The following is a 24,372-nucleotide window of genomic DNA, read 5'->3' as shown; positions in this document are numbered from 1 at the left end:
ATTGTGGTTAATTATGTGATGTTAATCCAGATTCCAGTGCTACTTTGGTAAACTGAGGCAAAGCACGAAAATAGTTTGAGTTGGAGCCTTTCAACACAGGTTGAGACGGGACATTGTAGGCACAGATAATTGAGTGTCTGACAGGTACAAGGGACCACGTACAATTTACAGAGGGCCATCCCACCATATTTGTATGCGACACAACAATCAAGCTATTCCACGGCAAGTGAATTTTGACAAGGGATGCAATTTGTATTGCATCGTGGGCCAGGGCATTACAATCCGGAACTTGGGAATTTTCGGCAAATGGTATGTGTGCAATTCCGCTTAGTGACTTGGAGCCCGAAATATCTGTCAACTTCGTCTGAGCCCCATAGGTCAAAGCAAACAGAGACGAAGCGTTTGAACATGGCAACCTGGCGGGTACACCCAAAGGCATGCAGATTGGCCCACTGGCTGGACTTCCCTGGCTTAGCATGCACATAGTAGGTTAGCTCAAGGGGACAGGGGGTTTGGCAGGATCAATGCTGTTGTTTTCATTTAGATTAGTGATTAGATAATGATCAAGATCTCTGGGAGAGTGTCAGAAAGGAAGTCTGGTTCTGGGAACTGTTTGGTCAGTGTCAGGCTTGACCAGTTGTTTCTTCGTATTTGCCTGCCTTTAAGAAAATATGTTCAATCAATCTTTCAATTATTTTTTTATTTTTTTGATGCAACACTATTTCATAAAATAAGACTTGTGGTCTAGGTGATAATCAACAAGCCCCAGCTGAATTCTTACAAGAAAAACATTAAATAAAATTGTTTCTTCCTAATTGACCATCATTCAACCAAAGGTAGTTTCTTGTCTCTTGGAGATGGCAGGGGTTCCCCAGTCGTCTGAGACTCGTCTACGAATGCACTGAGCATATTTGCATTCCTTAGACCTATGATTGTCAATTCAAATCCTTTATAGCCCTGATCATGTTTCTCCGTTTGTCAGCTCATGGGTTTTACCAAAGTGGTAAACGTCTAAGACCTGCAGCCAATCAGATTTCCGAGCATATCAGTTAAAGCTGACACACTGATATTACTGAAAGACTGTACTGTTCAAAGCAGCATTAAACCAACTCAGGGTTTCCAAACAGAAGCAAGACCACGTTCACTCACTCGAACATTTCTTACTTGTGATCATTTGCAGCATGACACAGCAGTGGTGGATGTGGGCCCTTGCTCTCTATTCCTTCAAAGAAGTGAACAATTAAACACTTCATCGAATGATAAGGCGCGTATGACAAGATAATAATGGTTACGCTACTTTTCAGGGCATTATCATTAGCAGAAGCAGAAGCCAGTATAAAAATAAACAACAATATCGGTTTTGAAACATTTATTGCATTCAACATGAATGTCACTGACCCACTTTTACAAATATGGAAACATCATAGAACAAACCAGATGACGTCACTATTGAACGTGACGTCACCTATCCCTATCCTATGATGTCACCTAACAACGGGCGTGATAATGGCCCGCAATCAAGCATTTCTGAAAGCATGGGGGCGGTTTAATGATAATTCTATCAATTTCAGCTGTCAACTAAGATAACATTTATTGCAGAAAACATTCCATGACGGAAAAGATGCAATATATAAATGACAAACATTATGATTCGTACATACAGACATACATACCTGTAAACACAAAGAAATCATTGATGTTTTTCTCACTGATAAAGAAATGCGAATACCATACATGTTGGTTTATATAGGAAGAATTTCTCATCTTCAAGAGATGTTAGATTGGTTTGAGGCACAACGAACATACTGGTATGTTGTGTGAATCGATGCTCATGAACGCATCACATGTGACGTCATAGACCCCATGACACCATTGTCTGGTGCTGGATTAGCATGTAAAGTTTAGAAATCACATGCAGCATGTCATGATAAGAACAAAGACACTTGACAGATTTTTAGTATTGTCATTTAGTGGTACATATTGAAAACATCTCTTAACGTACATACTTCTCTATATGTTTCTATGGTTCATGTTTTTTTTGGCAGTGAGTATATAAGCTTCTGAAAACGGCAGCTGCTCAGATTTACACAGTATGCACAGGAGGGGGGGTGAGGGGAGGAGGGAGGAGCCTTTGCTACCACCATAAATGATTGTTTTCCCTGCCTGTCACTCTGCAATAAAGGGATAATAAAACAAGGACTGGTCAGCTGACCTCCAACATCACGTTCATTTAGTTTAGTAAAGATCCATGAATTTGTTAGTTCTGTTGAGACAGTGTACCCATGATCCATTGATAGTGTCATGGGCATCGAGATCTAGGTAGTGTTCCAAGTAAAACTGTCTGAATTAGCAAACTTCCCAAAATATTGACGAATCATGATTACATTGTAATGGTTCTTTGTATGCAAGTAGGCCTTCGCAGCCGTCATTGTCCAGAAGGTGCTACTGGATTAACAGAGTGTGGACGAACAGCGTTTCGTGGGCTCCCTCTTTGAAATGTAAAATTTCTAAAAGTGAAAACAGGAGACCCATGTGTTGATTGACTCTTAAAAACATCTACCCATGCACTGAGGGAAGGTCACAATTTTCAAACAAGAAATTGAATTTACGTTTGGTGCGTGCTTGGAATATGGCCATTTCCCATAATGCAACATCAACAGCAGGCAATGTCGTAATGGAGATTGTGATGAAACAATTCATTGGGATTGCGTTCATTTTGAGCAGGAGTATGACAGATGATAGTCTACCTAAATATTGTTACCTGCTGCATGTTGGCGGAATTGTGCTCTGATCAAATCAGACATTGTGTAACATATTTTGTTACATCTCGACACAGGGCGAAACCCAAGTAGGCCAGAAACTTAGAATCAATAATCACACTGCAGTTGTTTTGTCTCCAGTTGCCTAGAGTACACAATCTTTTATATAATTTGCAGTTTTCTGTGTTGTTTTATATGGAAATGTTTCAGGAACATTTTTTATGTTTTATTTTGATGTTGAATTTGGGAAAAACTAAATTCACTTATACATTCAATTGCAACTGATCTGAAGAAATATGATTTAACATGTAGAACCCCTGTAACGTGATGGTAATAAACAGGCATGATGGGTTATAAACAGGCATGATGGGTAATAAATGTGCATGATGGGTAATAAATGTGCATGATGGGTAATAAATCAGAATTGTTTTCCAAACTTATGCCAAGTGTGATACTTTGGTTTTTAGACATTTTTATGTTTTGTTTATTTCACATGCATATGTCTTTGGCATTTTGAGCAGTTTCAATAAACCAAATAACTCCAATTCGAAGTCAAGGAAGCATGTGGCAGGTATTATCTACATCATTGTAAGGGAAACACCTTCATACCTTGTTAAGACTTGAAACTAACCTTCTGAACAAAACGTGGCGGTCGGGTAGCCTAGTGGTTAAAGCGTTCACGTGGAAGTGCTCAATTCGATTCCTGACAAGGGTACAATGTGTGAAGCACATTTCTGGTGTCCCCCACTGTGATATTACTGGACTATTGCTAAAAGTGGCGTAAAAGCATACTCACTCACTCACTCACTCACTCGAATGTCTCCGTGGTCTAATGGTAGAGCGTCCGCCGGAGAGCGGAAGGACCAGGGTTCGATCCCCAGCCGCTTCTCAAAAGACGTTAAAAGATGGTACTTGTTGTTACCCTGTCTGGCGCTCGGCACTAAGGGGCTAAAACGAGGACTGGTTGGCTCAGAGTCAGTATACTGTGTCTGAGTGGGGTATTCATGTTAAACTGCGGCATGGTATCTCAGTGTCCTAGCACTATAAATCGGCATCAGTCCGGACTAGTACAAGCAGCCACACACACACACATACACATGCATGCTCGTCGCTATATAAGTGCAATAATCTTTGACGTTAAACCCCATTTCACCACCTCACTCACTCACTCTGAACAAAAAAAATTTTCATAGTTTATTTGACCTAAAAGCCTAATGGTGAAAGACGCCACAAGACACGGTTGTTCATCAATACTAACAGAATATATTGATTTTGATTGTTTTATTGTTACCAACTTGTCCCAGTTAATCACCTTAAAGGAAATGTTTCTTGGGCTTTGTCACATCACTTTAATCCTGCACGTCAGTCATTTTTTTTGCAGCTAAAACATATTTTTAAATTTCCTGTGTTACATGAAGCAGATTCTGTTATCCATAAATTGAACTACGCTAGCATTTTTTTTTAAGACTTCAGTATAGGCCCAGTTGTGTTGGTCTTCATGGTGGGTAAAAAATACATAGTGTTCCCCATCTGCAAGTGTAGTGCTTTAAGTGTCCAGGCTGAGACCCGGGTTCGAATCCCGGTTCACCTGGATTATTTCAGCATCCTACCCGTGCTTGTGGGCTTCACCAAGATGGTAAACGTCGGTGATCTGCATCGCTTTGGGCTTTCCTCCTCCCACATCAAGCTCACTCACTCACTCACTCACTCGCTCACTCGCCCACTCACTCACTCACTCACTCACTCACTCACTCACTCACTCACTCACTCACCCACCCACTCTTTCACTTACTCAAAAACCTCTCCCCTCACATTTGAGATATAGGTGATCCAGAAACCATTTTGTTTTATTTGTTGCTGCAACTTTTTCCTAAACAAGCGCTATTCTTGTTAAAATAAACACAAAACACTGCTCAAACCCAACTTTGTAATATCTAGTTAGGTGACAGCAGATGTTATTTTTCAAAACATATTGTTTAAAGATTGTTTTAACATGTGTAGCAACACTTGAACCTTTAATCACCTGTATTCATGCATATCTTATTTGAATATGTATTTTCTTCTATCCATTTCATGGAAGCCAGGTCACATATCAATCTCCACACAGGGTAACCTCTATACCATCACTGCCTCCAGTCACAGCTCCTCAGTGTCATGACAGCAACAACCATGCATGGAGTTGTGCACTGACAACTGATATTTGGGGGCACAATTCGCTGCGCAGAGTTGCGTCCCCTTGACAAACGCCAGAAACCTAAGATTGTGGGTTCGAATCCCGGTTCGCCCTGATTATGTTTCTAGATTTGTCAGCACCATACCCGTGCTCGTGGGTTTCACCAAAGTGGTAAACGTCTGAGACCTGCATCACTAAGGGCTTTCCTCCCACATCAAGCTGACATGCCGTGATATAACTGGAATACTGTTAAAAGCGATGTTAAACCCAACCCACTCACTCACAACTGAAGTTTGTTTGATGTTAAACATCTCACTCGGCAATATTCCAGCTATTTGAACACGGTCTGTAAATAATCAAATCTGGACAAGACAATCTGGTGACTGACACCTAGAGCATTGTCAATGCAACTGGGATACGATGACATGCATAAACCAAGTCAGCGAGCCTGACCACCCGATCCCGTTTGTCGCCTTTTACATCAAGCTGACTGCTATGTTTACGAAGTGATGCTGGTTCTGATACTCCATGCTCTTTCTGCAGCTACATTATTTTTTTTTTGGTCAGTTTGAATCACTATTTCACGTCAAGTATCTTGTAATCAGTTTACTGCGAATGTAGGGGTGAAGTTGGGTGCTTTTCTGTTCGCCTCGAGCCAATCTGATGAAACAAAAGAGAATTCATCTGGGAAATAGAAATTCAGTCGTAAATCTTTTCCTAATTCACTATAATGGCATTCCCGTAGACATAGATCTACACAAAAATATATATATGCCACTACATTTGGGGTTAGGGGGAACAGTTTCAAGAATCTTGTAATGGCCGCTTGCCCACGGGTAGCAGCGATGATGCTGGGAGGGTATCAAAGGTGTCACATGCTGGCAAGGAGTTTGGGTCACCTATCAGGTTGTGTGTCGGGAAGAAATGTTGAAGCTCTTTTTCAAACCAAGGTGACCTCAACAGTTGTATTTACTTTCAATTCTTACAAATTGTTACATTTTGTGTGTGATGATTTTAGAAATATTTTATTGATTTTATTTTGATAAGTCAGTGCTCCTCTATGATTGATCTTGTTTGCATTTGACACTTCTGAAGGTCATAGAGGATATTATCGAGTGTTCATGTCATACTATGTTTATGACATGAGTGTCTAAATACCCGAATTTAGGCACAAGTGTATTACATAAACACGAATATGATGTTCTGTTTATTACCGATTAAGATGTCTACATACAGAGACGAATTTTAGTGTTTTCCTATAAGGACCGCAAGTTGCAACATCAGCGCAACGACGGTTTCTTGAATGACGTCAACAATCTTCAGCTGTGGCGTCATTTCTAGTGTGACATCATTCCAAACTCATGTCACAAGAGATTCGAATGACTTCAACTATGCCGTCCGGATGATGGAAACAATACAACGTTGTCACATGACGTGATATGACCCGAGGGCACGTGATTTTTATGAACCCGATATGTTTGCCTTCGTAGGTAATATATACCCATATTTCAGTATTATTGTGATCCGGCAGGGGAAAAGGGGCCTTATGGGTACAAAGATACTATTGTGCTACAACATCATCAAGACGTTTGACGTCAACTTGCTTCAGTGAAGATCGCCATCTGTGTGAACTGTACAAAAATATCCTTTTTCCTCTTGTCAAAACTTTTCAGCATCCATGTCTGCTTTTTCATCAGACATTATGTCTGAAAACTGCAATTATAACATAATCAGTTCGCAGTCGGAACATGAGTCAAATGTTTGAGGTCATGTATCAATGTAATAAATATAAATGGAAGCTTGTGAATTGTATATTTGTGTTCTGAAGATTCTGTGTTTTTAAAATATAGTGAAATGTCAAAATGATATTTTTCACCCATAAGGTCCCTTATCTCTTGGCTGGTCATGTATATTTGTATGAATATGTGTACATAATATAGGAATATACAGATTGGATTGTGAATTTCGTTAAATGTTTAAATGATATTGCTTTCAATTGAAATGGCAACGTTCTATTAAAATATCAAGTGACTGATTTCTTTTGTAAACTCACATTGGATTGGTTTACCTTCAAAATAGCTTCAAAGAATGATAGTTTAGGATAATTGACGATCCCTTTTCCTAAACACTTGGATTTTGGTTTTGGCTGTGTTTTATGATGTACATGTAGTTTAGGGCTGGGATGGGTAACTTGGGTACTCGGGTACTCGGGTCAGGTCGGTCCGGAGTCGGACCCCGGTTACCAAGTTACCCATGGTTAGTCATGTGACATACTGATTAATGACATTAACAATGAAACTCAATGGTTACACTACAAGAATAGCTAATGTTCCGATTTCTTTATTCGTTCTGACTTGTATATGTTCGAGTAAGGATAAAGCGTCTATCAACTACAGTGTATGCATGACCAGATCGTTTTATACGTGTATCTAAATAGTTTTTGCCAGGGCTGTGGTAACACAATTCCCATTCGGACATTTTGTACCCAATCTTGACACCTACAGTAAGTATCCGGGTAGGGTCGGGTAATAGAGTGTTAGGTTCCCCGGGTAGTAATTTGAACTCGTCCCAGCCCTAATGTAGTTGTTTCCTGACCATTTGGCTATGGTATATTTCGTCCAATGTGGTGGCGATTCCAGGTTCGAAAAGACACCCAGTAATTTCTGCTATCAAAAGAGTGGACTGAACCTGATCTGTAGAGGTGGCTGTGGCTGATTGTGTATTACTAGTGGTCTATTTTGTCTGGCCACAATGACGTGGATCATCGCTCATACTGTCACCCATTGGTCAATCCAGTGGTCAATCCAGTGTGATATAGCTGTGATATAGTGTGATCAAATGCTTTAGCTCAGGGTGTGGGGTTGTGGAGGGGTGGCTAGGTTGGCTGCGGTGGCCCAGTCATCTAGAGTGCCACAATACCCTATGTAGAGTTGCGTCCCTTGGGTACTCCAGGAACCAATGATTTGGGTTCAAATCCCGGTCTGCCCAGTTATGTTTCTAGATTGTCAGCACCATACTGTGCAAAGTGGTAAATGTCCGAGACCTGCATCTTTTGGGCTTTCCTCTCACATTAAGCTGAATCTCCATCATTGATGTGACTGCAATACTGTTCTAAGCAGCGTTAAACCCATTTCCCTCGCTTAAATGGATAGGACTGTAAAATATTGAATGATTATGATTTGTTGTTTGATTAGATCAATACAACTCTCTGCTGTATTTCTGTGTTTATTGTTTGCATTGATTTGTTGGATAATGATGTAGAATAATGTGTTTGCCTCCTCCATCTTGCATAATCATGTTTAAAACAATATTATTTCAAACTCGGAGATTTCTTTTTCCTCGTTAAAGTACGAGTGTTTAATCAATGAAATATTCATCGATATTCGTGAAAGACATTATGCTTAACTGCATGCATACCACGATAGTGAAATGCACACCACAATCGACGAAACATACACAAGGAGTGGTGAAATACATGCCACAATCTGTGAAATATACACAGTGATCGGTGAAAAACATGCTACGATCGGCTTTGATTATTTGGGATTAATTGCCCACGAAACAGATCCCGTCGAAAGTGACAAGTCTGAAGACTATTTGTGACGTATTTACTCGGGGAGATAGTATTTGTTTTCGACCAGAAAGTCAATACTGTATTCAACACCTACAATATTTCTCCATGGGATCCTTAAACACTTTCTGGTGCTTTGACATTTTATCGCAATCCCTTGGTGCAAATATGACTTGCATATTATCTTCATTATTGATTGTCAGTGATTATCAGCAAATAAACTTAGGAGCAAAGCACTAACATGATAATTACAGCAATAAAGAAAGACTACGGCAGTAGGCCAGTCATTCTGTGATTTATTGTGAGTAATTATTAATCGATCTGCTGTGTTCTTCCTTTACGTATATTACCCTGAGGTATATTGACACGGTGAAATTGAAAATAGTTCCAGCTAAAAAATGAGGACTCATTTTCCCTCAAATTGATGTGTCTTTTGAGTCAGTGCGTGATGGATTGGATGAAATAGGCTTGAAAATTGATCATGTATTTGCCACGATATTTATTAATTGTTTGATTGTACTGTTTCTTAAGTACCTGATCGTAGTGGAATATTTAGCATTGAACTTGTTTTTTGATGTGGAAGTGGAGAAAGCAGTTCCGTGGTTGCACATTTACTTCAGTGAGGGCAATGTTAAGTGGCATGAAGCGGGAATAGTTTGGTAGTTTCTTAGTTTGTTTGTGGCCTCTGCAATATTCCAGCTGTATGACATTGGTCTGTAAATAACCAAATCATGACCAATCAGCATCAGTCTCCGCAATTGGAATACGATGACATGCGTCAACCAAGTCAGCGAGCCTTAGTACCTAGTCCTGTTGGGGCGGTCGGGTAGGCTAGTGGTTAAAGCGTTTGCTCATCACCCGGAAGACCCGGGTTTGATTCCCGACATGGGTACAACGTGTGAAGCCCATTTCTGGTGTCCCCCGCCGTGATATTGCTGGAATATTGCTAAAAGCGGCGTAAAACCACTCACTCACCTCACCATATTTATGAAATGTTTTAAATGTCCCCTGAATATGTTTCTACTATTTATATAGCTTTAAAACAATGTCAAACCTGTGATACGCTTGACAATTTATACATACACACAATATCAATGACTTGTTTTTGAGTAAATATCTTTTAGAAATGGCAGAAGTCAGAGAATTTCAACAATGAAACCTGCAACATTGTTACTTTTCCGAGAAAGGCCACAGACAAACTGAATCTCATTTGAAAAGGATTTTGAATATAGAAACCAATAAACAAACATGGTGTTGATATTTGAGAAAGCCATTGCATGTATAAATAAACTTATTTAAGGATTAGGTGTAGGAATTACATACTGTTAGTGTTGTTGTGTGGCATTGTTGTTTCACATGGATAATATCAGTGTTTGTGGCAGCACCACATGCTGGAGGCGTCTATTTCGATGTCTATATCACTCAGTAAGGCGTTCATTTCGTCATTGTTTTCACATGGAATAACAACCAAAGCAGGAATGTAGAAGAGGCTTGGTGTATTCTGGTAATTCATATACTGCTGACTGTGCAGAATGTTATGGATATGGTTTGTAAGAGTGGAAAACTGGACTTGACATGTTTAACATGCAGCATTGTGGTTTAGATTTCCGGTTATAAATCTGATTACGACATGCAGGGAAATAAGCCATTAATGAAATGTTTTGTGTTAATAGGTTGCATTTCAGTTCATACTTCAGGATGGAGAAATTAACAACATATGCACGAAACTTGATATCACCTTTGTCCTCTATTATGATAATAATACAGTGATAATACAAAAATGATACAATGGTAGTACAATTTATGATGAAAATCCTAGAAAATTAAAATACAATAATGATACAATGGTAGCACAATTTATGATGCAAGACCAAGAAAATGATAATACAATAATGATACAATGGTAGTACAATATATGATGCAAGACCAAACAAATGATAATACAATAATGATACAATGGAAGTACAATATATGATGCAAGACCAAACAAATGATAATACAATAATGATACAATGGTAGTACAATATATGATGCAAGACCAAACAAATGATAATACAGAATTATACAATATTAGTGCAATATATTATGCACAGCCTAAAAACTTATAATACAATGATAGTGCAATGATAGTGGTGATACAATGATATGACTGGTAATACAATGATAGGGCAGTGGTTATACAAGGATAGAACAATCGTTACACAATCATTAAACAGTAGTCATACAATGATAGAACAATGGTTATACAATCATTAAACAGTGATAATAAAATGATAGAACAATGGTTATAAATCATTAAACAATCATTAAACAGTAGTAATACAATGATAGAACAATGGTTTTACAATAAAAAAACAGTGATAATTCAATGATAGGAAAATGGTTGAACAATCATTAAACAGTGATAATACAATTATAGAACGATGGGAATGCAATCATTAAACACTGACATAAGTATAACTGACTTTACAACATGCAATGCATTACATCAGGAGCCTCAGCAAGGCTAGAGTCTGTTTTCTCTAAGTTCAAGAAGCCATGTAATGTACATTGACATAATTTACTCACTTTATGGCATGCAATAAATAGTTATCAAATCTAAATGAAGCCTAAACAAGGCTATAACACTGTGTCCTCTGTGTTCTGAAATACACATATTTTACAATGATACAATTATGTCACTTTGATAAGACATGCAGTAAATTAGAGGTATCACATGCACATACTGGGGCCTCAGCAAGTCTAGTGTGTTATTTTGTTGTTTATTTACATGTTGTCCATTGCCTCATGGTTGTTTCCTTGAGTAAGAGTAACAACAAACAACCATCATGCTTTGTATGTAGTAGGTCTATTGTTAAAACAAGCATACACTTTCAGCACCGCCACAAGTAACCGCTGCGACAGGATTAACCTTGCCATTCCGTGGCGTTGTTTGTTTGGACACCACATGTGCAATAAACACCCCGGCTCCTGTAGCTGTAAATTGCCACTCTCGTGGTCATAAATTGCCGCTATCTTGAGAGCAGGTGGGCAATAAACCACATCGCTTGGAGCAAATACAAAAATATGGGAAGAAATATGGGGAAAAATCTTGAATAACTGACAAAACTTGGAGTCTAATCTTTTGGGTCTGTGGACATCTTTGGAAAAATATTGTCTCCTCAGTGGATTGCTTTCCTTTGAGTGACGATATGCGGTAATTTCGTTGAATGCAATTTCTTGCGTACGGCAAAATGTAAGCGGGTTTTCTCGAGGGAGGCAGATATGTGTTTAGCGTTTCGTAAGTGTAAACATATAATGAGCCTCCTGTAGAAAACTTTGGTAATGATGCTGTTCAAAGGCCTAAGTTGTTAAATTCATATTTACTTTTGGGGAAGGATAATTGGAAAACCAAAAAATGTACGAAATGCTTCTTGAGTAATGAAGATAGGTTTTGTGTAAGGGTTGGAGAATTGTAAGCATCAGGTTTGCACCTAGTGAGTGAAGGAATGTTGCTCAACGCTGCATCAGTGCCAATGTTTGTGAAATATGATAAAAAAAACCAAAATACATTTGAATATTGCCATGGTTGGTTGGATGGTTGTTTAACGCCGCACTCAGCAATATTCCACCTATATGACGGCGGTCTGTAAATAATCAAGTCTGGACCAGACAATCCAGTGATTGATATCATGAGCATCAATCCACGCAATTGGGATCGATGACCTGCATCAACCAAGTCAGCGAGCCTGACCACCCGATTCTGTTAGTCGCCTTCTACGACAAGCATAGTCACCTTTTATGGCAAGTATGGGTTGCTGAAGACGTACTCTGCCCCGGCGTCTTCATGGGGCTGAATATTGCCAGGGGATTGTATTTGGTTGTTTAACACTGTACTCAGCATTATTTCAACAACCAACTTTGAATTCGATCTAATAAGCGCCCCATTCTAATAAGCTAATATTTTGGCAATGATCAATCTCAATAATTAAGAGCCCCTTCCGATTGATCAATGCACACAAAACATATTTTTTTGTGTACAATATGCACTCATGCATATATACACCCCCTTAAGTTAATTATGGGCAATTATATACCAGAAAATTATATTTCGCATGTACGCACAGATGTTTCTTTAGTGTAGTTTCAGGCTGTCAGTATATATGCCTGTCATGATCATAAGTGTTCATTGTATATCTGGACTTACGTTTGTCATCTTTTTTATAAATTTTATTCAAACTTTCATTAATTCCAGCGAAATTGTGTGGTCCAAAACTGACATCTAACATTTACCCCGTTCCATAGGGCCCACTTTACCACATACCGCGATATTGCCAACTTGTTTGATTCAATTCAACAATGAATGTTTCATTTTTGAGGACTCTACACATCAAGAGACACATTTGTCATGGTTAACTTTCAATTGGCATAGTTTTCCTTTGTTTATACATCACATCCTGTCATCGAAGCCAAACAGAGAGGTAGCGATACGATCACTTTGATGTAGAAATATATATTGTCGTGCACTTCACCGTTGCAGTTTTAGTAGCATATTTGTATAATTATTAAAAACAATATGTAAAGTGCCAGTCTGTTCTGATTACAACATGTGTTTAAAAATGAGAGAAAAGTCTGATTATGTCATATGCAAAATAACCTGTGGCAGTGGTGTTATGCGAAGTTATATGTTACTTCTAAAAATAATGATTCAAAACTAGATGCAATTATGAGGATATTTGCATATATTTTCTTCAGAAAATGTTTATTAGGTAGTTGGTATATTCATTCAAAGGCTGGGTATGTCGATTGTTTAACTGGTGACCTGTCGATCATGACAAGCACCATAGCCGACAATAGTAACAACATGTTTCAAGAAAACATATTTCATGTTAATTTTCCAAATGAGTATCTGAAACAAAGAAGTAGCCAAGGAAGGTTAATAATGAAAAAATCAAACATATAGCAAAAGCTGATAAAAGATCTAACATATAGCAAAACCCTTAAAAACGGCAAATTTCTTCTAGTCCTTAGGATACCTTAACTTCTGGGCAGTTTAGCAAGGACTATAGGACTAGTGCCAATTTCTAATGATGCATTGGTGTATCGTTGGATGTTATGATGATGGTGATGATGGTTTATGAACTGCATTATGTTTTATAGCACCAACATGACCTCAATTCCCTTGAATAAAACAATTAAAAAACATAACTCCAATATGGCATTTATCACTACAGTGGGAAACGAGAAACTATTGTGTTTAATAATATATATTTGCTAGAAAGAATTATAGATACAGCTTGAATTTCTCTTCACCAATCGACCAGTAAAATATCAGCTGTGTAATCTGTAAACTACCCATCTTAATGAGTTTTCAGGTAAAGTCACACCTGTAGGTACCTGATAATGTGTTTTTGTCGTTCCATTCATGTTTAACACTATCAGTTCAATATTTTTCACAAAACTCATTTCATAATATTCCCAAAGCCCCCAAGATGACTTTGATGCTTGTTGAAGGTAATTATGACATATCCAGATCAAACACTCGCAGAACGATGGAGCTTCTCTTTGAGGGATTGTGGGAGATTTTGGCCAAGAAACGCTAATTTGGCACAGGTGTTGTGATTCTGTTAAACTGAAATAAGAAAATTGATCTATCATTCTATAATTGGGCGAGAAGATGAGGCAATTAGAGCCTTCGTTTCCTTCATTCCTACATTTGGTTTTTGTTCCAAAATGCCAGAAATTCCAAATTTTCTTTTTCGGGAACATGGTGGATTCACAAATTTAATCATTTCTTTTCTGGCTAATTTTATTGGCTGAACAGCTTCAAATCAAAGATTTATAGATAGTGGAGAGGAATGCTCTTGGATCTTGAAGGATGTATAATGAAGGGTTTGTACTTGTGAATAAGCTTCGTCCTGCCCTTAGCAATCAAGGCGTGATAAAATGGTAGCAGGAATATTGCCGACTGAGGCATTAAGCAGCATTCATTCACTCTTTCACCTGATAAAGGTGACAGTCTCTTGATCACCTGAGGGATTTATCTTGATCAGCTAAGAAGCCGAATCTACTAAAAAAAGAAATTTAAATTTCCCAATTTACACAGTTTACAAATATAGGAGTGAGTGAGTTGGGTTTACCGCTGCTTTTAACATTATTCCAGTTATATCACGGCGTGTCAGCTTAATGTGGGAGGAAAGCCCGAAGTGATGCCTGTCTCAGACGTTTACCGCTTTGGTGAAACCCACAAGCACGGGTATGGTGCTGACAAACCTAGACACATAATCGGGGCGAACTGGGATTCGAACCCACAATCATAGATTTCTGGCTTGCCCAAGGGACGCAACTCTGCACAGCGAATCGCGGCGCCTTAGACGGCTGGGCCACCCGTACCCCCTACAAATATAATATAATATAATATAAGAGGCGACTAACGGGATCGGGTGGTCAGGCTCGCTGACTTGGTTGATGCCTGTCATCGTATCCCAATTGCATGGATCTGTGCTCAGGATGTCCATCATCAGATTGTCTGGTCCAGACTCGATTATTTACAGATAGCTGGAATATTGCAGAGTGCGGCGTTAAACAACAAACAAACAAAAATCATGACTTTCAGTCCACACTGTGCTGTGAAAGGTTGGGATACATTTTTAATGTAGTTATGACAGACCCCAGAGCGTAGATTTCTGCAGTTTCTGAAAATAAAGAAAGTCTCCTTTTTAATGTTTTATTAAGATATGTTAATAACTGTATTTTTTCTTGGTAAAATATGTTCATTTCAGAAACTAGTTACTCTACCCCCTTTACAAGTGTTTTCAGGTCTTGGGTGTGTCCAAATCTGCAGGGCACATTGATGATACTGAATTATGAATTGTTTTCTAATAATTGAACATGAGTCGTTAGTCCTGCACCATGACCGTGGAATATATTTATTTTATGAAAAAAACATAATCTAGAAATGCATACAAAAGCCAGTCTAGCCAGCTCAAGCTAGCTCTATTCCACTTAGTCCTGCACCATGACCGTGGAATATATTTATTTTATGAAAAAAACATAATCTAGAAATGCATACAAAAGCAAGTCTAGCCAGCTCAAGCTAGCTCTATTCTGAAATCAGCATAGGGATTTTTTTTTTTTTTTTAGAGTCAAGAAGGATATTGTGTAATATAAGATTTCAGAGACTAAATGTTAGTCTAATGAGTCGTTTACCAAAGCTGATTGTGATATATAGATGATAACAGTTTTCTACAAATTTAATATTTGTCATTTCCAGTTGTCCGAGAAGGGCCCAAGTCTAGCTTCTCCTTGTTATCTGGGCCCATGTGCACAAAACATTCTTAGCACGACTATTTTAAGTCTATGTTAGTGTATGGGGGTTACGATTGTTGTAGAACTGAGATAGCTTTGTGCTAGTGGACCCTGGTCAATATGGATGCTGTAGGAGCTCCGTGGTATTGCGAAGAATTGTGTAAAATCACCCTCCCATCTATGTCAGGTTAATCCTAATTTTGTACAACTCCTCTGATAAAAACACAGACAACTTTGGGCAATGAAGTTTCCCAAAATGGTATTATACTTCTTTTTGCATTTGTAGGAATGTAAAATCTTTATTTTTGATCTGAAACAAAAAATAACATACTTTCAGGGATATGTTTTCAAGATCAAAAATGTCTTGTTTTGGTCAGAGTTTATAATTCTATCAAAACCTTCCATGACTTTGGTATAGAATCCTAATCATTATCAAATATTACTGGCAAAACCTAACAGTATTAATGTTTCTGATTTTGATTTTTATAGACAGTGTTAAGTTGATTCTGTCCATTCGAGTAAGGTCTGTATTAGATGAAAGTACTGTGAACCATTACCGATCTCCAGGAATCACTGGATAAAAGAACTTCCCAACATGAGCCCTGCAGCCAACACTTTGAATTTGTGGTTGGATCAAGGCCATAATTATCTGTTCAAGGATAATGAGGAGGACCATCACTGATGCTGTTACACCATGATGGCAATGTTGTTTGGATCTGTCCTGGTAATGTGACCTGCTAACTTCCTATTTCATTTGCTGAAGAATTAAGGAATGTATTTACTTTTCCCAAAATAACCAGGATTGATCCCCATTGAAATCAAGACTAATTTGGCTCCGCAAGAACGGAAATTGAAAAACTAGTAGAAGCAAGGCATCTCTGCTACACGTCAAAAGTTTTTTTTCTTTCAGGCTTGAAATTGGTTTCTAAGAACTTTTTTTCTGGCGGTGGTTTTGTTAAAGGATACTCATATATGTCCCTGGGAGATAGGTGGCGGGAAAGAGGTGCATTGTGTCAATATGCTCAGGTGGGTCTTGTCGAAATACAACACCTGTGATAATGAATGATCATTGGTTTTATCAAAACTTTTTTGTTCTTGAACCACCTAGGGTCTGACCAAGCTATATATATATATACCATGGTTCAACGTACCTATCTCTACCATCGATTTCCATCCAACAACATCTGAGGGCAATGGAGTTGAAGGATGTCTGCTGATGGAGTTTGGTGTTCCCTGCTCATCTCAGTGTATTCGGAGTTCTTCAACAACATGTTTTCACTCAATTTGTCACCAATATTTTGCAGTGGAGAATGATATATCAAATCTGTCTCAGAAATTGTACAATTGGGGTGTCACGATAAATTGAAATATTGATATATTGCTATTGGTAAGCACTTAAAGTCAATATGTCGATTGTTGAATCAGTTTCTGATCAATATGTATCGATTTCATTTTGGAATATCGATAGTTTCGATTGTATTTACCATATCAATAAAATACATGCAATGCTGTTCAAATTTGTTTTTCTTTTGATCATGAGTGGTAGTAATTTACACATGGTAATGTGGAAGTTTCTTTTTCTTAAATTATTAGGGCAAAGAAAAAACAAATCAGTCAAATCTCAAACTTTACTTTTTATTTGTTGTTATGGTTATCACATTCAAAGGAAACTTCAGTTCCAAGGTTTAATTCAACTCTAAAATCCATCTAAATTGATACACTGAAAACTATCAATATTTATCGCAATTGTTGCTTGCAATATCAATAGTGATCGCAATAGTTTCTTTCAATATCAATAGTTATTGCAATAGTGACTTCCAGACCAATAGTCTCCCCTATTGTACAACATATCAAACATAAGGTTCCTATTTTAACAACAGGACAGACTGGCCATGTTACTTTTCGCAAATGTGAACAGGAAATTCTTTAAACTATGCAACTGCATGACATTGCCTCGTCTCAAGATGTCATCAGACGATATTGAATGTTGCTGCATGTTAGAAAATGCAGAAAATACCAACATGAGTACATTTTTATACAATTGATTAAAAATCAACACATTTACAAAGAAAGTGAATATTGTATATCACAGTGTGTCGGTTGATACAGGAAATATGGTATATCAGCAGATAGAACAATATATGTGTCACTTGATACAGCGAATATGGTATACTTCAGTGTGTCAGTGAAAACGGAGATATCGCAGTGTGTCAGCTGATATAGTGAATATGGTATATCGCATGCAGTGTAAGTTAATACAGAGAAGACGGTATATCACAGTGTGTCAGCTGATACAGTGAATATGGTATATCACAGTGTGTCAGTGAATACAATCTATCGCAATGTGTAAGCTGATACGTTAAAAACAGTCTATTGCAGTGTGTCAGTGAATATGGTATATCGCACTATGTTAGCTGATAAAGTGAACTCGGTATATTGCAGTGTGTTGGTGAGTAGGGTATGTTGCAGTGTGTTGGTGAGTAGGGTATGTTGCAGTGTGTTGGTGAGTAGGGTATATTGCAGTGTGTTGGTGAGTAGGGTATGTTGCAGTGTGTTGGTGAGTAGGGTATGTTGCAGTGTGTTGGTGAGTAGGGTATGTTGCAGTGTGTTGGTGAGTAGGGTATATTGCAGTGTGTTGGTGAGTAGGGTATGTTGCAGTGTGTTGGTGAGTAGGGTATGTTGCAGTGTGTTGGTGAGTGGGGTGTATTGCAGTGTGTTGGTGAGTTGGGTATATTGCAGTGTGTTGGTGAGTGGGGTATATCGCAGTGTGTTGGTGAGTGGAGTATATCGCATTGTGTTGGTGAGTAGGGTATATTGCAGTGTGTTGGTGAGTAGGGTATATCGCAGTGTGTTGGTGATTGGAGTATATTGCAGTGCGTTGGTGAGTAGGGTATATCGCAGTGTGTTGGTGAGTAGGGTATATCGCAATGTGTTGGTGATTGGAGTATATTGCAGTGCGTTGGTGAGTAGGGTATATCGCAGTGTGTTGGTGAGTAGGGTATATCGCAGTGTGTTGGTGATTGGAGTATATTGCAGTGCGTTGGTGAGTGGGGTATATCGCAGTGTGTTGGTGATTGGAGTATATTGCAGTGTGTTGGTGAGTGGGGTATATCGCAGTGTGTTGGTGAGTGGGGTATATCGCAGGGTGTTGGTGAGTGGGGTATATCGTAGTGTGTTGGTGATTGGAGTATATTGCAGTGCGTTGGTGAGTGGGGTATATCGCAGTGTGTTGGTGAGTAGGGTAAATGGCAGTGTGTTGGTGAGTGGAGTATATTGCAGTGCGTTGGTGATTGGAGTATATTGCAGTGGGTTGGTGAGTAGGGTATATCGCAGTGTGTTGGTGAGTAGGGTATATCGCAGTGTGTTGGTGAGTGGGGTATATCGCAGTGTGTTGGTGAGTGGGGTATATCGCAGTGTGTCAGCAGTAATGCAGGAGTTGTCATGGTGATGACAGACAAGAATCCTAAAATGGGAAAACTAGAATTTAGAGGCCTATGTTCTAAATACAATTTTCGGCCTAGTGCTGAAATATATTATGTTTATAAGATAAATGTAAGCGCTTGTCAAACTGGTTTGTGCTATGTATTGTGATTCTTGGTCTAGTGGTAGAGCATCTGCCTGGAGAGTGGAAGGTCAGGTGTTCGATCCCCGGACGCATCATACCAAAAGACGATAAAAGATGGTACTTGTTGTTACCCGGCCTGGTGCTCGGCAGGAAGGGGCGAAAACAAGGACTGGTCGGCTCGCCTAGGAGTCAGTATACTGTGTCTGAGTGGGGTATTCATGTTAAACTGGGGCATGGTATATCAGTGTGGAAGCACTATAAATCGGCATCAGTTTGACTTATACAAGGAGCCACACACACACACGTACATGCACGTCGCTATTTAAGTGCAAAAATCTTGGACAAAACATGAAACCATATTTCACCTCTCCTCACCTCTAAGTGATCGATTTGAATCCTTTCGTACTAGACTCAGGGCATGTCTGTCATTCAGAGCCTGGTACAAATATATCCAAGTGAGCCTATAATAGTTGGCAAGTCTAGATTATTGCAGTCACAGGTGAAGAGAATCTCTGGGCTCCTTTTGATCATATTTTATTGAGAAAATTTTACCACAGGTTTTTCATTTCATTCAAATATTTTCCTTTCAGAGATTTGATGTTAGCTTAGACTTGGGCTTAAAGATGCAGCATACATCCCATAGACAGTCAGTAGTCTGGTCGTCACAATTCAAATGATTGATTAAAGTTTGCAAATATATCTGATTCATAATGGATTTCTGTCAAATACAAACAGGAAATTTGTTTATTTGTCAGAACACTAAATCAAATTTGCTCAGAATGAATAGAGATTTGAGAATAACTCTAAAATTTGGATAATGATCGACGTGAACCCATCACTTCACCTGATACATGGAGTTTGAAGATTAAAAAGGGTACCAGAGGCAAACATGTGATTGAGGAAACATTCTATTTGTCTCAGATTACTATTTTAATAGGCGATGCTGATAATTAACAGATGATGAAATTCCTGGTGAAAATCTTGACTCTGTTAGAAAGCCTAATTTTGACTTTCTCAGTGCTACAATTATTTTATTAAATATGAATGACAGCATGCGAATCTTAATTTACCTAATCAAACTGTTACTTTCACAGAAATGGTTACAAAATAATTTGGAGACTTGTTATGAAACCAATTTAACAATGACCTTTTGGGAGTTACTTTTCTGACAAAGGCATACAAGAACAAGGGAATGTCATACAAGATGGCTGTCACGGAATCCAGACAACAGCTCCTTCATTTGAACCAACAAGTGTAAAAACTCCATCTTTGTTGCATTAATGTCAGGGATGAATTGGGAACTTGAGATAACGTTTATTCAGCCAGTTGACAAAATTAAATGTGTAGGTGAACTGGCATTTTTTCCGTGTTAGTTATATGGTGGTTAGCAAGAGATGGTAGTAATATAGCTAATATTGCTAAACCATGAATCTGGCCGACATAGGGCAGCAAGGCATTGATTGTTTCTGCCATTTGGACATTACACGTATGGGCAGACTAAAAGAGGGGTTTCCTTTGTTGGACTTTAAAAAACATTAAGCAAATTTAATGTGGCCAATTTTAACTTACTGGAGCAGGTGGTTCTTCAGAAGTCATTTCGGAAGCAGATGGGAACGGTGGCCATTTTGACTCATTGTCACCATGGAGGCCAATAGTCTGAAGGTGGAGAAAATCGGTCCTGCCAGACACACATTATTAAGGCAATTACAGTGGAGTTTGGTGTCTAGGTCTGAAGAACAATTAGAAGAGGATTGTGTGTGGTGTTGTTTCAAGTGTTTTCTTCCAACGAGACAAGTTCTAAAGTTTGCAAGTTGGCCTTTTCAAATTTAGCCACTTTTAACAGTATTCCAGTCAGCTTGATGTGGGAGAAAGCCCAAAGTGATATTTACCACTTTGGTGAAACCCCAGCCTTGGGTATTGTGCTGACAAACCTAGAAACACAATGACGTGAACTGGGATTCAAACCCACGGTCATAGGTTTCTGGCGTGTCCAAGGGATGTAACTCTGCATAGCGAACTGCGGTGCCTCAGACGACTGGGCCGTCTGTGCCCCCTATTTTGACGCAGACCCATATCTGTTCTTTTTTATTTACTTGGATCAATTGTGGGCGTTCTCCAGCAGGAAAGGTCACCATCACTTCCTGCCTGTTGCAGAAGCTGACTATTACGGATAGCGTGACTTCATAAGATGCAGCCTGTCATACGAGTTTTGAGTAGGTTCCCCGTGTTTCAAATTTATCACAGAAGCACACGAACTAGTTTTAGTGGTTACAATGTGGAAATGGATGATAGAGTGTCTGTGTACTCTCTTTTCACGGATCACCACTCAAAAACTGGTTTGTCTGCCTATTTTCATGATGATCTAGGACCAAACTGTACTTCAGCTAACAGCGGCATTTAACATCATTGTGAAATAAATGGGAGTATGTTTTGCAATCTGAAAGATTAGATGGGATTGGATCCTGGAAATCTTTTCTTTTACTTTTCACTGTGTATGAATATTTGTATTGATCTTTTATATTCCCAAACTTTATGCAAATAATGATCTCATCTCTGCTATGGATGAAGTTTAATACCACCGGGAGGGTGGGTTCTACATCAGGGGGATTCAGGCACTCCTGCATTGTTATGTGTGGATCTTGGCGGGATTATGTTGAAAAATTATTAGGAACCAACTCCATCAATCAATCCATCACGGTTAGGCTCGGAACTTTTCAGCCCACTCCACCCGACCCTCCTTCGTAGAGTTGGAATAGGGCTGTGTGAGCAGCACTGAACAAGATTCAGCCACTGTTTACTTGTCTGATTGTTTTGACGTCAACTTTCCCGTTATATTGAGTATTGCTCCAGAAGCTCTAGCCTTTTGTGCCTTATTTCACAACTTGTGAGGCACAATCGAAGATTTCATACAAATCTTCCTCAAAAGGGGTTTAATCTAGGTTAAAAAATTTAAGCTCTCAAAAACATTATGAAATTATTTAAACATGTGGTGGTTAACATTTCCAAATTTGACGCATCAGTGACAAAAATGATGACTGATACAATTCACTATTTGGACTTCTGCCATATGTTTTTTTTTTTAGGTGTACAATTGATTTGCCTATGCATGTGTTTGCAATAGATGCTACAGGTGGGTCAGGATTCATAACAGATATATTGCAAACATCTGGTATCTTCACTATTTGATAGTGATTCATAAAAACATGCTCATGATATAGTAGGAATATCGACAACTGACTGCTTTTAACAGAGATTTCTGATGCGCAAAAGGGTTTTGTTGTTTTTATTTGTATTCCCACCAGTCAGAAGCTGTGTGTAGAAAGTGTCATTGTCTACCTCAACAGGAGATTCTCAATGCCTGTATTGAACTCCACAGGATGTTATTAATCATAAGCATCTCAGACACTTACAGAAAGATTTTATATTTTATTTATTCAGAAAACCTGTCAAGCATTTTGTGGAAATCAAAATAAGTGGAAACCATGCAGTTGTCCCACTCAGGGCGTCTTCGGAATTCCATGGTGCGAAACTAAACAATCTACTTTTGTCCAATTAAACGTGTCCCATGTTTTGTTAGTGGGTCTTGGTGATTGTTTCCGTCTCCCGTACTCTCTCCTCATAGAAAGCCAATTATAGTCCAACTCCACTGAAAACAGTTAGATTTCTGTGGCAAGGGATATGCCCGGGGGTGAGTCCCTTCCCCCATCCCCAGGCAACTTGACCCCCAAGTACAGGAGACCAAACACTTGAGGAGCCACCTGTGAAGATCCGTGGTAGAATAGGGCTACTATGCTACTATGCTACTATGGACTACTAGAAATGGCGACTATGCTTGTCGTAAAAGGCGACTAACGGGATTAGGTGGTCACGCCAGCTGACTTCGTTGATACATATCATAGTATCAGTGGATCGATGCTCATGATGTCAATCACTGGATTGTCTGGTCCAGACTTGTTTATTTACAGACTGCCATCATATAGCTGGAATATTGCTGAGTGTGGTGTTAACAAACAAACAAACAAACAAAACACTTGAGGAGCTTTGTTTTCACATGAATGTTTGAAGAAGTTTGTCCGTGTTAGTTTACTGGGGGATCTGGTCACATATCATTGTCAAGATTATTTTGGAAATATATTTGGTATTGACAATAACAAAATTCGGCTCTGGGCTCTTTCTACAGTATCATAACTGCTGTTAGCTAATGTAAAAGTATGTTTTGAGAATTGTTGCCTCAAGAACCCTTGGCGTGATAAAGCCTAAATGTCGAAACAGATACTGAGACAATCACTGAGATAATCTCCATTTCCTTGCAATGTGGCCAAATTCTGTGATGCTCTGTTTCATTTTTCATCCAGATCAGCAAGTCATTAAGGGGGTAGGTTTTTCTTCAGGTTCTTGATGAATTACAAGCATTTGTTTTATATGTGTTGCAACAACTTTTCGAAATTTTGATTATTAGTTTGAAATTATTTGGACTGTCGAAAAACAAAAATTGAGTTATCCATGGTTCGAGAGAGACAGATTGGTTGATAAAAAATTCTCTGATAAGAATTCTGAAAAGTCATAAATGTCTTAATGAAGTTAATTGTGTCTTGCTTTGAAGACTTGCTGTTTATGTGAATATATCGTGACATATAGCATAAATGATGTTTATATTTACAATTTTGTCTTCAGAGTTAATGATTCAACATTGATGTTTACTGCAAAAACATCCTGACTTGCTCCCATTATACAAACGGTCACTTAAAACCTACTTGATCACAGCTATGCTACTGTCAACACAACTGTTCATACCTGTGTGGTCAAAATAAAAAGCTTCTGTTGGAGACTTCAATTGTAACAGTTGCAAACTACTGGTGATGTATTTCATGCATTTGTGTTTTTTTAGTGAGAAACTTTGTTGGTGATGTTGACAATGCCCCTGTTTTAATCAGTCAGTGCCACTGTTAACTACTTTTTCTGGGATTGAAGGCTCAAGCAATTGTCTCCAGTGAAAGATAAAGTGAAACGTTTAGTT

The 24,372-nt window shown here is 38.6% G+C and overlaps 1 protein-coding gene across 4 annotated transcripts in view; it reads left to right on the top strand.

Annotated features, from left to right (window-relative positions):
* Positions 1–24,372, top strand: part of LOC139471512 (D-glucuronyl C5-epimerase-like) — a 339,447-nt gene that overhangs the window by 104,267 nt on the left and 210,808 nt on the right. The window contains exon 1 of one of the 4 annotated variants that reach the window (XM_071253877.1): positions 23,713–23,730. The exons of the other annotated variants lie outside the window; for them this stretch is intronic. The gene's annotated coding sequence lies outside the window, so the exon portion shown is untranslated. Of the gene's footprint in view, positions 1–23,712; positions 23,731–24,372 lie in introns of those variants that run through there. 4 annotated transcript variants of the gene reach the window in all.

This window comes from Haliotis cracherodii, unplaced genomic scaffold (assembly GCF_022045235.1).
Source record: "Haliotis cracherodii isolate W230 unplaced genomic scaffold, xgHalCrac1.p SCAF_23, whole genome shotgun sequence".
Taxonomy (NCBI): Eukaryota; Metazoa; Mollusca; class Gastropoda; order Lepetellida; family Haliotidae; genus Haliotis; species Haliotis cracherodii.
Note: the sequence above shows the minus strand (reverse complement) of the source record. Positions and strands in the feature narration are given on the sequence as shown.